General features: G+C 39.6%; 1 protein-coding gene across 6 annotated transcripts in view; it reads right to left on the bottom strand.

Annotated features, from left to right (window-relative positions):
- Window positions 1–14,180, bottom strand: part of BMPR1B (bone morphogenetic protein receptor type 1B) — a 231,235-nt gene that overhangs the window by 156,877 nt on the left and 60,178 nt on the right. The gene's annotated exons all lie outside the window — the stretch shown is intronic.

Genomic DNA, 14,180 nt, shown 5'->3' with positions numbered 1-14,180 from the left:
ACCAGGAACAGTTATTAGATTAATGGCAAACATCATGGATTTATATAAAATAGATCTAGGGAAACAAAGTTGGTTTTATCCTCTGATGAGCATAGCATCAGATTAAATAAGGGTTTACACATTGAGAACGTCAATATTTCTGTACCATTTCATTCTTCACTATCCAAAATTCTGATCAAAAAGGTTGATGCTAAAAAGAACTAAACAGCACCTATTCAAAAGACTGTCTGATTTGAGATTCATCACCAGTATAGATCCAGGCTCTACCAATAACATCTGTACAAAGTGAGCTGCTGTGCAGCATTACTGACACCAAAATCAGCTTAGAAATTGCTGTTTCACCCTTAAATCACAACTTAAAGTCAGAGAGAAAACAACAAGAACTTGGAGTAAGCAATTAAAAGTTAAACTGTTTGAACTTAGAGAAGTTCTAGAAGCAGACTTGATTTCAGTTTCCTACGTGCTTCCACTGGAAGAAAATCCAGTCTTATCTCAGCTGATGAAGGGATAAAAAAACCCTTCAGCTATGAACAGATGTTCCAAAAGGATGATTACTTGGTGTTCTGAATTACCAAGGCCAGGAATGTTGAATTCTTCAACTCATGATATCAAGAGCTAAAATATCAAAAAATCTTGCCTGAATATATATATAATGGCAAAGGACAAATTTGTAATAAACACATATAATTTATTGTCTTAACATAGTTAAGTACAAGAAGTATGATAATCTGTGACACGTAGAAGGATCAGACAAGTTTTTCAACAAACTCTTCAGTCTTACTTGCTTTCATTGTACAAATGAAAAAAAAACCAAAACAAACTCAATGGTCTTTAAGTTAAAAAGGTAAGAACTTAAGGCAACAGCTTATTTTTAATCTCTGCAAAAGAAAGCTAACATTAATGTCACCTCAACAGCGAAAAGGTTTTACTTATATTAATAAATAAGAAAAAGGCACACAATTTTTCTCTTTCATGTACAGCAATGTCTCAAATACTTCCCAACTTGCTTGACTTGCTGGTGCTGATAGGAGGAGAACAAAGTAGAGTGTGCCCAGTACAGTACAACATGAAACTGATAACATTATCCCACTTGATTGTCAAGTTTGCTTTGGTAGCACATGAGTGCTAGGAAGCCAGGGGAAGAGGAGAAAAAAAAAGTCAGCAACAACAGAAATCCCCAAGACACTTAGGGAAAAAACAACAGCTAAAATGAGCAATTGATCTGAGGGATGATATCCAAGTCAAATTTAATCATATGCTCAGCAAAAGCATGCAAGTCTCAGGCAAAGTGGATTATCTTTGCAAATGAGTAAGCGCTGAAATGAGAGTTTACTCGATTCCTTTATATAGTCACAGACTGGAAATACGGCTTGGAAAGGAGCAGTATTGATAAGGAAAAAAACAGCAGGGTTTTTTTCAGACCTCAAAACCAGACAGGAAGACAGGTGGCAGTGTAAACTGGCAGAAAGGCCAGTACTGGACAGAAAAAGATCAGAAATAAAATACTGCATGGCTCAAGAAATTTAGCTGTAGGAACAAATTGTTCAACCAGATAAAGTAGGAAGGTCAGAGCAGAATTGCTGAGGCGATTCACTGCTTTGCCTTCTATCAAAACCACCCAGGGCTTGTCAAAGTTTGTGCAATGCCTGTTGGGTCACATACAGGACAAAGAGGTTGCCAGGCAGGTGTCTCAGTAAAACAAATCTTGCTGTGCTTCTGTTTGTTCAACAGCACTGTCTGCATCAAGTGCTGGAAATACTCTCAAAATCCCAGCAAAAGGTAATCTTCTAGGACAAGAGTAACAGCCTCATCACTAACCACTGAAACAAATACCTACTGCCAAAAAACACAAAAAAGCTGCAGTGTCAATGAAGCCACATTTAAATGTGGGACCTTTGCCCTGCACAAAGTAAAATGCCAAATCCCTTCCAGCTGGTGTGATGCAGATATAAGCTACTACTAGCTCTGATACAGCTAGTAATGGAGAGAGTCTGTAAGGAATAAGTACATGAAGAATGAGAAAATTATTTATGAAAACCTGATGAAGTCAGATGAGCTGGTATCCCAGTGGTGGAGGAAAACATTGCCTGTGCAGGTGTCTTGAAAAATGGTTTTGATTTTGAATAACTTGGGTGGTCTGTGACTGCATCACTTCAATCCCTCATGTCATATAGCAATATATGTCGATAGCTATCCTTTACTGAGCAAGCAGTATATAGTCATTTCCTTCAGGTCCACTTTTACCTCTATATACAACAGTTCACTACAGATGAGGAGCCTGTAGATCAGCATGTAAAGAGAATTACTTCTTTTGTGAAAATATCATCTTTATACATACACTAGATGTTTTAGCAGATGGAATATTCCTTTTCAATTCCAGAATTCAGTAATAATCTGCCTTTTTTTTCTTTTCCACAGACTACTTTGCAGTCTTAAAGGTTCACACAAAACCAAGACAATATGTTTCTTTATAAACATACTCAAATTTTACTATATGAACTTGGTCAACAGTCTACATAAAATGTCATACAATAACAGTACTTTGGACAGGACTGGCAGCAGGACAAACGTGATGCTAGAAGAGAATCAACCCAAGGAAAACCAGTGGGGAAAAAAAATTACTGTGTGCATAAATTCAGAGCATACATGAAACTGGCACAGAAGATCTCAAGCAAAAGTTCTGTTTGATGGTTACACTCCATCAAATAACATCTCAATTAGCTCCAGGATAGCCCAAGGATTACATACTTAAAAGGCAGCTGTCCTTTTCCTGCATCATCTCATAAAACAAGGCTCCAACCTAGAAACACATTCGCTGGTTGTCTCAGTGTGCTCTGTATCCAGCTGGGGTTTGCTCACTCACTGTCACTGCAGCTCGCACAAACTGAGCCTTACAAAAGCCACCTTGTCCAATCTGTCAGCGTCTCTCCATTGGATGAGCACAAAGGGAACTGACTTTCACCTCAGCTGCGCTACAGGATTTCCCTGGTCCAAAACTTGAAGTAGTGTTCTTGTGCTTTGGCATAAATCACACGAAAAAATACACATCCAAATCTGAAATCTCTTGTGAGGAAACACTAAACATGAAGAGAATACTGTAAAAATGCTTTACAAAAAGCATATTATTAAATGCGTAGTACTGACAAAACTCTGGATAATTTCACTCCTTCACAGTGCTCTCAAGTTTCAGCTATGCACAAAGAATTCATTTTCACCTTCTTATCCTGTGGATTAAATATGTTTGGGAAAAAAACTCAAGCAGAAAAGAGACCTCCCAGTTTATATTAAAGAGGACCTCCTGCCATGAACAACTGTGTCCTAAGTACTGTTTTAACAAAATTCATCATTTTAAATGCTTATGTTATGATGTTTGCATCCAAATAAATGGTTCCCAGTGCAAAAGCTGCCATACTTATGAAATACGGGGACAGATGTTTCTATAGGAAAACAAAATATTATGGAACTCCAAAAATTACAGCCATCACAAGTCAGAACCAATAAGTTTGCAAAGTCTGTTTCTGTAGACAAGTCTTCTGTTGTTACTAATTTTTTTGCATCTTAATTCTGTAAAGACCAAGTCATCCAGAAATACCTGAATAAAATGCTATTCATCCTTAATTTCAGAGAGAAAAACAAAAAGTGAAGATTTCTTTTTTCTTATTTTTAAAATTAGAGATGAAGTAGATGGAAGCCAGGTTTTCTGCTTATACGCAAGCAGTTAAATATCCATACATTTTCTACATACATTACAAATATATTCTTCTGGCATGTGCTGTTCACAAAAGACTTAACCAATTTAATTGTTCTAGATGAACTTTGCAGACACAGAATTCCTCACAAAATATGCTCAGCATTTGGCAGAACTGCACTCTACTAATGCCTTTGAATTTATTTATCTATTGAATCCTTCAGAAGGTAGCGGAAATTACCCAACTTTAGGGAACACATCCATTTTATTTATGTTTCAAAGGTCAAAACTGGGCTTTAAGACAAAGGTAGGTAAAAGACATGCTGCAAGAATTTTCTCCTCTTAAGCAAATAACACTGAATGAATACCACTGAAGTCCAGGGAAGTGAAAGCATGGGGAAGAAGTAACAGAAAAGTGGCAAAACAGTACTTGTAATATGAGAAATAACAGCACTAATTGACTTTGCTAATAATACACAGAATACAACTGGCTACCCTTTTACATATAATTTTACTGCAGTCCAAGTGCTCAGTATGTTGTCCAAAGACAACCAATTGCTCACAAAAAAATAGCAAAAAAGATTCAGATGCTTTGCTGTTCACAAGCCACTTTTAACTTAATATGCTTACCAAGATACATGAATAAAAGACATATTCTAACAAATAATCGATTTATTCTCAGAAGTTCTCCAAGTGGAAATAATGCCTCACCTTGTTCTTGGGTTTAGCCTCTTAATTAATACTACCTCTAGGGAGACAATAATAGTCTCAAGTCCTGCAACATTAACTGTTACGTGCTAAGCATGTTCTGATTATCTTTTCAAGTTGTGTAACATCTGCCTGTTGATGCAGCTATCCATGAAATTATTCCTTCATTAAACAAGTACCCTTCTCAAACAAGACAGCCCACAATGTTGAAGACTTCTTGCGCTTATTACAACGTAAAAATTTGTTCCTCTTTGGAGCAGAGGGGTCTCAGAGCCACTGCATTTAGCAACTGTCACCTCACATGAAGCACTCCTAGCTAGAAGCACCACACTTCCCAACGAAATAATTGTTTAAAACAGAAGATTCCAAGTAAGTTTTTTGCTTGTACATAACCAAGAGGTCAGTTAGAGGTTAAATTCTAACATAAATTCCTTTCTTTAATCAAAATGTGGGAGTGGAGGAGAGTGGATGCAGTTGGTAAAAATGCTAGAACCATATCCTAATTGTCCTAAGTTAAAAATCAGCTCTCTCCTGTCACAGCATATGTGGCAGTTGAGACAGCCATGATGTGTTGCCATGCAGTTTCAGAAGGCTTTAAGCATTCACCCATACAGAGAAGCACCATACCTCATTAGAAGGCTTCAGGCATCTCCTCATACAGAGTAACACCAGACCACTTCAGAAGGTTGCAAGCATCTGCCCCCCTTGTCCTTCAGCCCAGCCTTTTATACCCTTCCTGTTGATGCCATGCCCCTGTGTGCCCTCTGTTCCCTTTGGGATGGGTCAGTGCCCCTGGGCACTCCATGGCTCATTGCTGTCAGTGCTGCTCACCTGCTGCTCACAGCTGCACCCATGGGGATGAGGCTGGGCACAGCCCCACTCCAGTTACCACAAACTGTGTGTACCTACACTTTCCCACCCAAAACCCAGTTAAGGAAAGCTGGCACAATGCCAGCTGTGTTAACTACACCACTTGCAAATGCTGTCCCTACACGCCTTCGTCACAGACCTTTCCAGATGAGAACTCTCATGTTTGATTTGTATCCATATGATCAGGTAACATACCAAGGCAGAAAGAAAAGTGCCTGAAACAAGTGCTTAGGTGATGTATCTGCTACAACACAAGTCACTGACTCAAAACATGGAAAATTAGACATCTTGAGTAGCCACTCTCTGGTGGTGGCAAATTTTAGACAGAACCTCACCTCACTTGCAAAATGCTGCATTTTCCAATTTAGAAGAATTGCTACCTTTTAAACAAGAAGTGCAGTAAAAGACTTTCAGATAGCTATGTGAGCAGTCCATATGGACAACATTTCAGGTGCTTCCCAGGTTTGAAGTGAGAAAATGGAACTGAGGAGCATCCTTCCCCATCCCACCTCCTGCCCATCACCCAACCCTCAGCTCCATGCCACCAGCAGAGCTGCATCCACTACTGGAGCAGCTCAGTAGTAAGAATGAGCACCTACATTTGGAGGAAATGTGGCAGAATCTAATCTTTGCCACCAAAAAAGTGGCTATGGACCAGTACCCAGGAGCAGTATCCTCAGTATCTTCACTGCTCCTATGCATGGAACCCTGTTGTCCTAATGCTCTAAAGAGACTTCTTTTGCTGGTGCAGGTTGTTATCAAGAAGCAAACAGGATTCTCCATGGAGTGCAGTATGACTCATACTACTAAAAAGGAAGGTTAAAAAGAATTATGTATTTTAAGACAGATAAAAAGTAAACAGATTTTTCTAATTGAAGACATGCTAGCTTCCAATCCAATTCGGATTTTTTTCAGTTGCTCACAGTTCGATGACACAATTCCATCCAGTATGTCCAGGATGCCATAATCAGAATCCTCTCAGTGAGGGTAATAAAAGGCAGAAAAATGAACCTCACTGTAGCTTAGATGATGATCTTCTACACTATTTCATTTCTAAGTTCTTATGCACAAGAAGATGGTGTACTATAGAAAAATAAACAAACACTTGAGGCTGATTAAAGAACAAAATCACACTTTAAACAAAAATCAGTCTTGGCATTGACAAGAGAAGACAACACAAATTAACAGGAAGCTGTAAATCTTTAGAGCCACAGGAATTTCTTCACAAGGAATAACTAAAATGAGCTATTTGAAAACCTGTGCGCGTGTGTTTACTGTATTTCCTAGCCCTTGGGCAGCAGCAGTTTGCTAAGATACATGTCTTTTCTCAGCACGTTCAGCATCTCAAAACCCAGATACAAATTGTATGCACTGCCTCAACAACAGTCAAGAGACAGAAGGATGGGGAACCAAGAACACCTGTTAAAAATGTATGGCCAACTGACAGCTTTTAAATTACTATGCTGCTACTTTTACCAAAAAACTATCAAAAACTGCATCAAAGCTGCAGTAAAAGTGTGCTGGAATACATGTAAAGCCCCTGACCACCTGGGCATCCAAGCCTGGAGGTTTCTGGACCCGGGTTTGACTTCTCGTCCAGCCTATTGTGACCTCAAGCCCTGGAATGGTTTGTGTGTCTTTCAAAGCATAAACCAACAATAACCATACTAAAATGCGCACACATAGCTCATTACAAGGTATCACAGCATTAGCCTTCAGCTCAACGAGAGTCCAAATACACCCAAATCTTGGCAATGCACCATCTTGAGGCTTTCCTTACTTTCTGCTCATGTAGCTATTACTGTGACATTCTTTGTGCTCTAAGTTGTATGTTCCGTACCTAAGAAAAAAAATAACCCTCTTTGAGTGGTAAATATGAATCACACTTGCACTGGGACTAAGTTCCTATTCCTGCATGGAGATGGAAGGAGAGAAAAGCAGAAGCCTGGACCTCTCCTGTCCTATACAGCAAACAAAAATATTTGCTAACCCAGGAGCAGGTTCCACAAGTGCTACACAAGCACAGACTCAGTGGGGAGGGCAAGGGCAGCTCTCAGGGGCATGCACCTGAAACAAAAAATACCTGGGCACATCTGATAGGGAACAAGCTCAGCGTGAGCAAGCCTTCAAATGCCTGTTGAGTGTAGGAGGTATTTTTAGCTTTCATTACAAACTGAAGAGAGTAGTTCTCAAAGCTTGGAAATAGATTATTTAATTTAGTTTTATTTTTCCTGGCATTTTATTGCAAACACTCTTAAAGCTGTTTTCAGGTTAAGAAAAACAAGCGAAAGGAAAATGCACAGGTTAGAGTTCACTTTTCTTGAAATCTAGCCCAGATTTTCTAAGTGTTAATCTCTGGAGGAAAAGCAAACTAATTCTGTAAGAGTGGCTCTGATTTTGGGCCATACGACCTGTTTCTCACATCTCTCACAGATTTCATGTAGTTCTCAACAATCTACTGTTTGCACAAAATCCCAGAAAGATTTTGTTCATTAAATGTAATAATTGCATCAAGCTCTCTTCTCTCTTAGTAAGCTTTCAAGAGCACATGTCAATAGCAGCAGTCCTGAGAAACTGGCTACTGACCTAGTGTGGTTATGGCAGCTGAAATTTTGTTAAATTCAAACATGAGCAAAACCAATATGGTAATAACTGCTTAGAAAAGACAGCAACCAAAATGGGGGGTTCTAACTTTTCAACTGGTCAGTCTTTCTTAATCCTCAGTAAAGTTGTTCAAGTGTAAAGCAGTGTCACCAGGGGCATTTTGTGAACCCATGTATTTTGAAATACAGGCTGTACATCACATCTCATTTCCCAAGTAATTTCTGTACATGCTTGGTAGATCACAATTCTGTGTGATACTCTCCATTCAATATTAAACACTAAATGGAATAAGATCTGTTTCTAATTGACATTGATCATTATAATTTGCTTAGATTCACTGGGGGGAAAAACAGAAGATTTTCTTCTTTCTTCACTAACCTGTTCAATGTTCTGTAAAACCTACTAAAGCTTATTGTGCTTGTTGCAACATTAGAACAGGTATTAGAGCAGATGCTTCAGGAAGCTTCCCTGAGAATTCAGCTGCATACGCAGGCAAAACCACAAGGGGCCTTGGTCCCTTAGAATACCTCTGGTTCCACAGTTCAGGCTCTTTATTAAGGTGTCCCTTTTAGCTTCTCCTGCATGGGCCACCACTGTGGTCTTCACTCCCTATCTCCCCCCACTGTAGGAAAACACAGTGCTCAAACCAAAGGCCCCTCACCCTTTTGAGCTTTCTTCTTCCTTTAAAAACACATTTCCCTGATTTGAAGGCTGCTTTAGTTCCCAGCTCTGCACTGGGGAGAAGGCCTCCAGTGTCTCCTGGGTGAGCAGCAGGTGTACCATGCCATGTGCCCCTCAGGTTATACTGCTGGTGAGGGAGCTGGCCAAAGCCCACTGTGTTTAAACCTCTTTGGGCTTCCCTCCTTGTGAGGCAAAGCAAAAAGTAGCATCCCTCCCCTGCCCCACTATCTCTGAAAGGACTGATTCTCAGGCTGCTGAAAGCTCTGCTCTTTCTTCTTTACCTGCCCACCAAAAAAAAAAAAAAAAGTAAAAAGAAGGAAAAAGGGGGAAAAACCCCACATAAAGATGAAGACAATGAAATGAGGGCTGATCTGTAAGTCAGTCCTTGTGTGTAGATCTCTGACTTGCACAGAGTCTTCCCAGGTCACTGGAGCACTTGTATGAGGAGTCATTTCCATCTGAAGCAATGGTAGGATCAGTGCAAGATGCATGGACATGAACATCTTACAAAGCTGTGTGCCAGGGCCACCAGCAACCTCACCCAAGCCAGAACAGAATAAGAGAGAGGCAGAGACAATCTCTGGCCAGGATTGCCATGGCCTTGAACAACATGGCACAACAAGTGGTAAAAGGACTGCGCAGTCTGACCCTGCCCTGTGCTGGGACTTGATGTCGTGTACAGAGATGAATGGAGTGTTGTGATGTACAGAGTGAATTGCAGGAGTTTCTGCCTTTCTGGGCAGGGTTTCCTGGTAACCAGTGTGTGCTGGCACCAGACAGCACTGCTGCAACAAGTCTCCTACATGTAGCACACATTCATGAAGGTGCTGGCCCATGAAGATGAAATGAACATCCTCAAACAAAAAAAGTCTATCACTACATTTATACTTCATGCAAGAACTGTGTAAGTCAGAGAACTTCAAATTTTTTAAAATTACCTGCTGCTATGTAGTTTTCTCTACAAGACATATAAGCGTGCAGACTCCTGTTCAACGTGGAGATGGGTCAATACGACTCTTCCTAAAACAAAAGCAGGCTGATTGATTTAAATTTATTTTCAGATTAAGAAGAGAGGATGGTTCTATTTTAAGAGGATTTTTTCTAGAAATCAAAAAGCACAGAAGACCTTAAGTGTGTTTATTATTACTTTCTAGTACACCTAAGGCCCTATCATTTCCATTAAAAATAAATACTGTCACTCTAGTTCACTGCTGTCATACCAGGTATTTTGTCCCTTGATGACCACTATCCTTTTTTTTTTTTGGCCACACTTCATAGCCCCAGTGCAAAAATACAACAGATGTAGAGAGGGGCTGCTGTGCACAAAGCCAGCACTGAATCAGCCTTGTGGACCCAATCTCCTGCACTGTGGTGCCTTTCTGAAAGAGAGCGTGCAGCTCGGCCTGCAATGTTGTGCTTGGATGCTATACAGGTCTCCAAAGGAAAAAAAAAAAAAAAACAACCCATCTTGTTTTCATTCCTACCATGTTTACATAAAGGCTCTAATGATCCCCACCAGCAGGTTATTTCTAACCCCTGGCCTCCTTCCCACCCCCGTGTGTCCCTCTGCAGCCTCCCCCAAGCTAACAACCTGCCATTCTCCTCAGCAGCAGTGGTTAAACATCTGGCTGTAAATCGCCATGGCCACACGCTTCAAGCCCCCTAAGTGTTTATCCTAGCTGGAGAAGGAAGGCAGAAATGGTTAATTGCAGCTGAATTCAACTCTGCTGCCACAGCAGTTTTTGCTACAGCATCATCACTTGACATCTAGGCAAAACCAGCCAACAGCCCCCATTCTTAGCTTGAGTCATGTTTGTAGTGAATTAGCCAGTATTTATCTGACTGACTCTAACACAGGTCATTGAACTTTACCCAGCTTTTCCTCACAAAGCAGAGGGAAGTACAACCTGGCAGTCTGAGGTCACCTGCATACTTGCACATCACTCACAGCCCTGCAGAGAGCAAAGTGTGATTCCTAGGACCTCTTCAGGGCAGGGCCCACAGTTTCACTTTGTGTTGTAAAGAATCCCAAACAGCCCAGCAAGGACGTCCTTGGACAGCTGCTCCCGACAGTGCATCAGCAACAAGAAAAAGCAAAGCAATCCCTGTGTTCCTGTACCCTGCCACAACTCTGCTTATTAAGCCAGGAGAGCTAGAAGTGCAGATTTAATCAACATAAAAAAGACTTCAGCCAGCTGACCAGATCTGCTCATCACTCAGCATGTGCCACATAGAGCGAGGAATCCATTCCAAGTAGCACTTAATGTGCTTTAAACTTCTAAGTGCACATGACAACATGTTGAATAATAAGCCACGTGATTCAGATGTTTTAAGCACTGTTTGTGTGCCTTACTGAAGCTCAAGGGAATTTTACTATGTGTCTTAGGGCATGTGGCCCTTGACCCCTCAGGTGACAACTGCACAGCACCTCCACATCTGGGAGAAGCAAAGGAAAACTTCATGCTCCATGTGCCTTTTTTAGCTTGGTTTTGTCTATTTTATGCATTAGTAAAGTACATTATTAATGATAAAAATTATTAATTATTATCATTAGGATAATGCACTTGGAAGTAGTTTAAACTCATAAAAATAAACACCTGATTTTCTAACGCAGACTTCAGAAAACAAGTGCACTACTTTCATGTCCTAGAATAGCAATTATGTGAAGTTTAACATTGTGATTTTGTGATTTTTGGTTTGTTCACTTATTTTTTAAGACTTTTTTTCCCCATCCACAGATTTGAAGAAGGTTAAATCCACAAGGCTATTTTTATTAAACTTTCTCCAGAAAGCTGGCTGCCTCTTGTCCCTGAGCAGCTCATGTCAAACTCCCTGGAAGCCTGGGATCCAGCTGCACAGGCAGAACATTTCTCATGAGTGTCAAATTTTACACATAGATACTGCAGACATAAGCAATTCCTGACCACTGTCCAAGCCCAGCCTATGGCCTGCTCTAACCATGGCCCCACGTATAAGTCTTTTACTGAATATATTAAATATTCACACAGAAGACATGAAATGTCTTGATGATGAAAGCATGGCTTTAGGAGGCATTGGTAACAGAAGTCACCTTTCCAGGGCTTTAAACTTCACAGTAGGTTTATTTTTATGCTTCTAGTCCATTAACACAGTGCCAATAAACAATCTTGTGTTGCTTAATTTAAAAGCTATTAACTTTTCATCTGAAATTAATGTTTAAGATTATTAAGCTATGAAGCAATAATAGCTATATTTGCAAAATTCCAGAATTTGGAATAGGAAACTGCCTGCTAAATCACCTACACTTTCCTTCTAATCTGTCCTTGGTAAAAATTTTGGATCACAGGCAGTTTATCTGCTTTTGATGCAAACTGTCACATACATATTTGGTATTGTCCATGAACTTGCAGCAACAGTATCATCCCAGAAAGGGCTGTAAACATTCCAGGCTAATTGAGGGAACAGAGCTCTTGCTAGGACATAAAACATGCCCTAATTTTGCCTCATGCACAAACAGAAGAGCCATCTACTCCACACAAATATTATACCTTTACTACAGTCTTTATAGTCATCTTATCTGATAGGTACTAATTTGTCACATGACATTGTTGGAAGGTTGTTGGATGAAATGTAAAAAGTATCTCACACATTTTATGCTCCCTCTAAGTTATAAACTTATTAACTACTCTTCTGATATAGTTAATCTCTGACAACACACTTGCTCTGTATTATTTTTGGCTTGGATCACAGCATTACTTTTCTCTGCTTCTTCTTTTAGTGCTTATTAGGTTCAAGAACTGAGGAGGAAAATAATTTCCCCAGCAGAAGCCTCCAGAATTAGAGAATGTCCTCAGAGTAAAAGCCTCAGCTTTTATGAGTCCTTCTTAAGTGTAAGTCTGTGGTAAGGCAAGGGAAAGAGAGGGGTGAACTTGGCTACCACTTAGTTAAAAAGCTGATTCCAAGAATCAATTAATACCCCACTGGATATTCCATTTCCACTGTTCTTCTAGGGAAAGCAGGTGAGGGACTGAAAGACTTAGCATCCCCTCATGTCTGTTCTGAACAACTGCTAGAAAGGCAGCATAGAAAGAACACTTTAGCAATCAGAAGAACTTATGGTCTGATGTGCAACCGTTATGCCTCTGCAAATAAAGATGACTCATCATCACATTTGTTTTTGTTCCTTCATCACCATCTCTCACTTACAGCACATTTCAGCTCTGCTGGAATCCAGCACAATTTCCTGCTAAGCTTCAGCAGGAGGATGATCAGGCTATTAATGGACAGAAGGTGTAATGGGTACAAAAGCTACTGTGACTTGCACAGATGAAGTATGAGAGTAGTCATCAACAGCTTCTGCTCTAGAAGATGAAGCCCTCTAGAAATATATATTCTCTGACTTTGTGGTCCTTTTCCTTCCTTTTGTTTTACTCAATATCTTTCAAATACAACTTTTTATGTGTTCAAGTCTAATTGGTAACATCTTCACAAATTTACACCAACATTTTGATATCAAAACTTTTTCTAGCTTTCTATAAAAATCTTGGATATTTAGTGTGGAAAATTAAGTTAAATTTAACATGCCTATATTCTATGCCAAAGCGAACAAGTCTTATTTGGGCTTCATAGATTTAGGAAATGGTTCAAGAAGAGCTTAGTGAAAATGGCATTTCTGGGATGCTGCTAAAGCCAGCAAGACAAGTTCTTGAAAGGAATAAATCCAGTAAAAATACAGGATAGATACCTACTGCATATTTTAAATACTAAAAACTTTGGTAGGTCTTATAACCTTACCCTACTCAAATAAAGGCTCTGCACTGGGATGGTTTTATAACATTTAGTTCTGCACACCCTAGCTGGCCTGTATTAGTATTTGCGCGGTAAGTTATTATGGGCTAACACAATCACTGAACCAAGTGCCTTATACTGCCCACTCCATATAAAAGCTTTGGTTGAGCAGAGCAAATGTGTGCAGAGTGCTTACTTTCTGTTTGCTTGAGATTTCTTCTGCTTCATTTGTAAATCCCTCATTTCCTGACCATCAGCATAACAGGAAAGTGAGATGAAGGCTGAGCAAGCCTTCAAGAAGCTATCCAAGGGATCTTGTACTTTGCATGTCTGCCTCTCCCTCATACCTCACTGTAAAGCAAATCTGGCACCACCAGGGAGAAAAGTGAGCTAGTATGTTTTTTTCAGACCCCATAATTAGATGAGGAAGTCTTAAAAATGTTGAGAAGCAGATGTGCTATGAAGAAAAGCAACATCTAATATAATATCCATATTTATATAAAATAAATAATATAAAATAAAATATTTATATAAAATATAAATCCAATATAATGGATTTATATTTTTTGGCCAAAACATTAACCCAAAAGCTGTTCTCCTTAAAAAAAAAAAAAATTGTCAACAAACTTTACAATTTCACAAAAGAGAATATTAGCATAAAATATTGTAGCCTTTGTTTCTATTTCTTGCCCATTTCACTACTGATTAGCTTCTAGATCACTTAACATCAAGTCAATCAAGTCCTGAATCCATCCCACGGGGTTTTTGTTTGTGGTTGTCTTGATTGCCTGTGGGTTTTTTCCCCCAGTTTTTCTTTTCCTGCCATTCCTTGAAGGACCTCTAATTTTTAATGATACTCATT

This window comes from Zonotrichia albicollis, chromosome 5, assembly GCF_047830755.1.
Source record: "Zonotrichia albicollis isolate bZonAlb1 chromosome 5, bZonAlb1.hap1, whole genome shotgun sequence".
Taxonomy (NCBI): Eukaryota; Metazoa; Chordata; class Aves; order Passeriformes; family Passerellidae; genus Zonotrichia; species Zonotrichia albicollis.
This window is presented reverse-complemented; position numbering and strand designations above follow the sequence as displayed.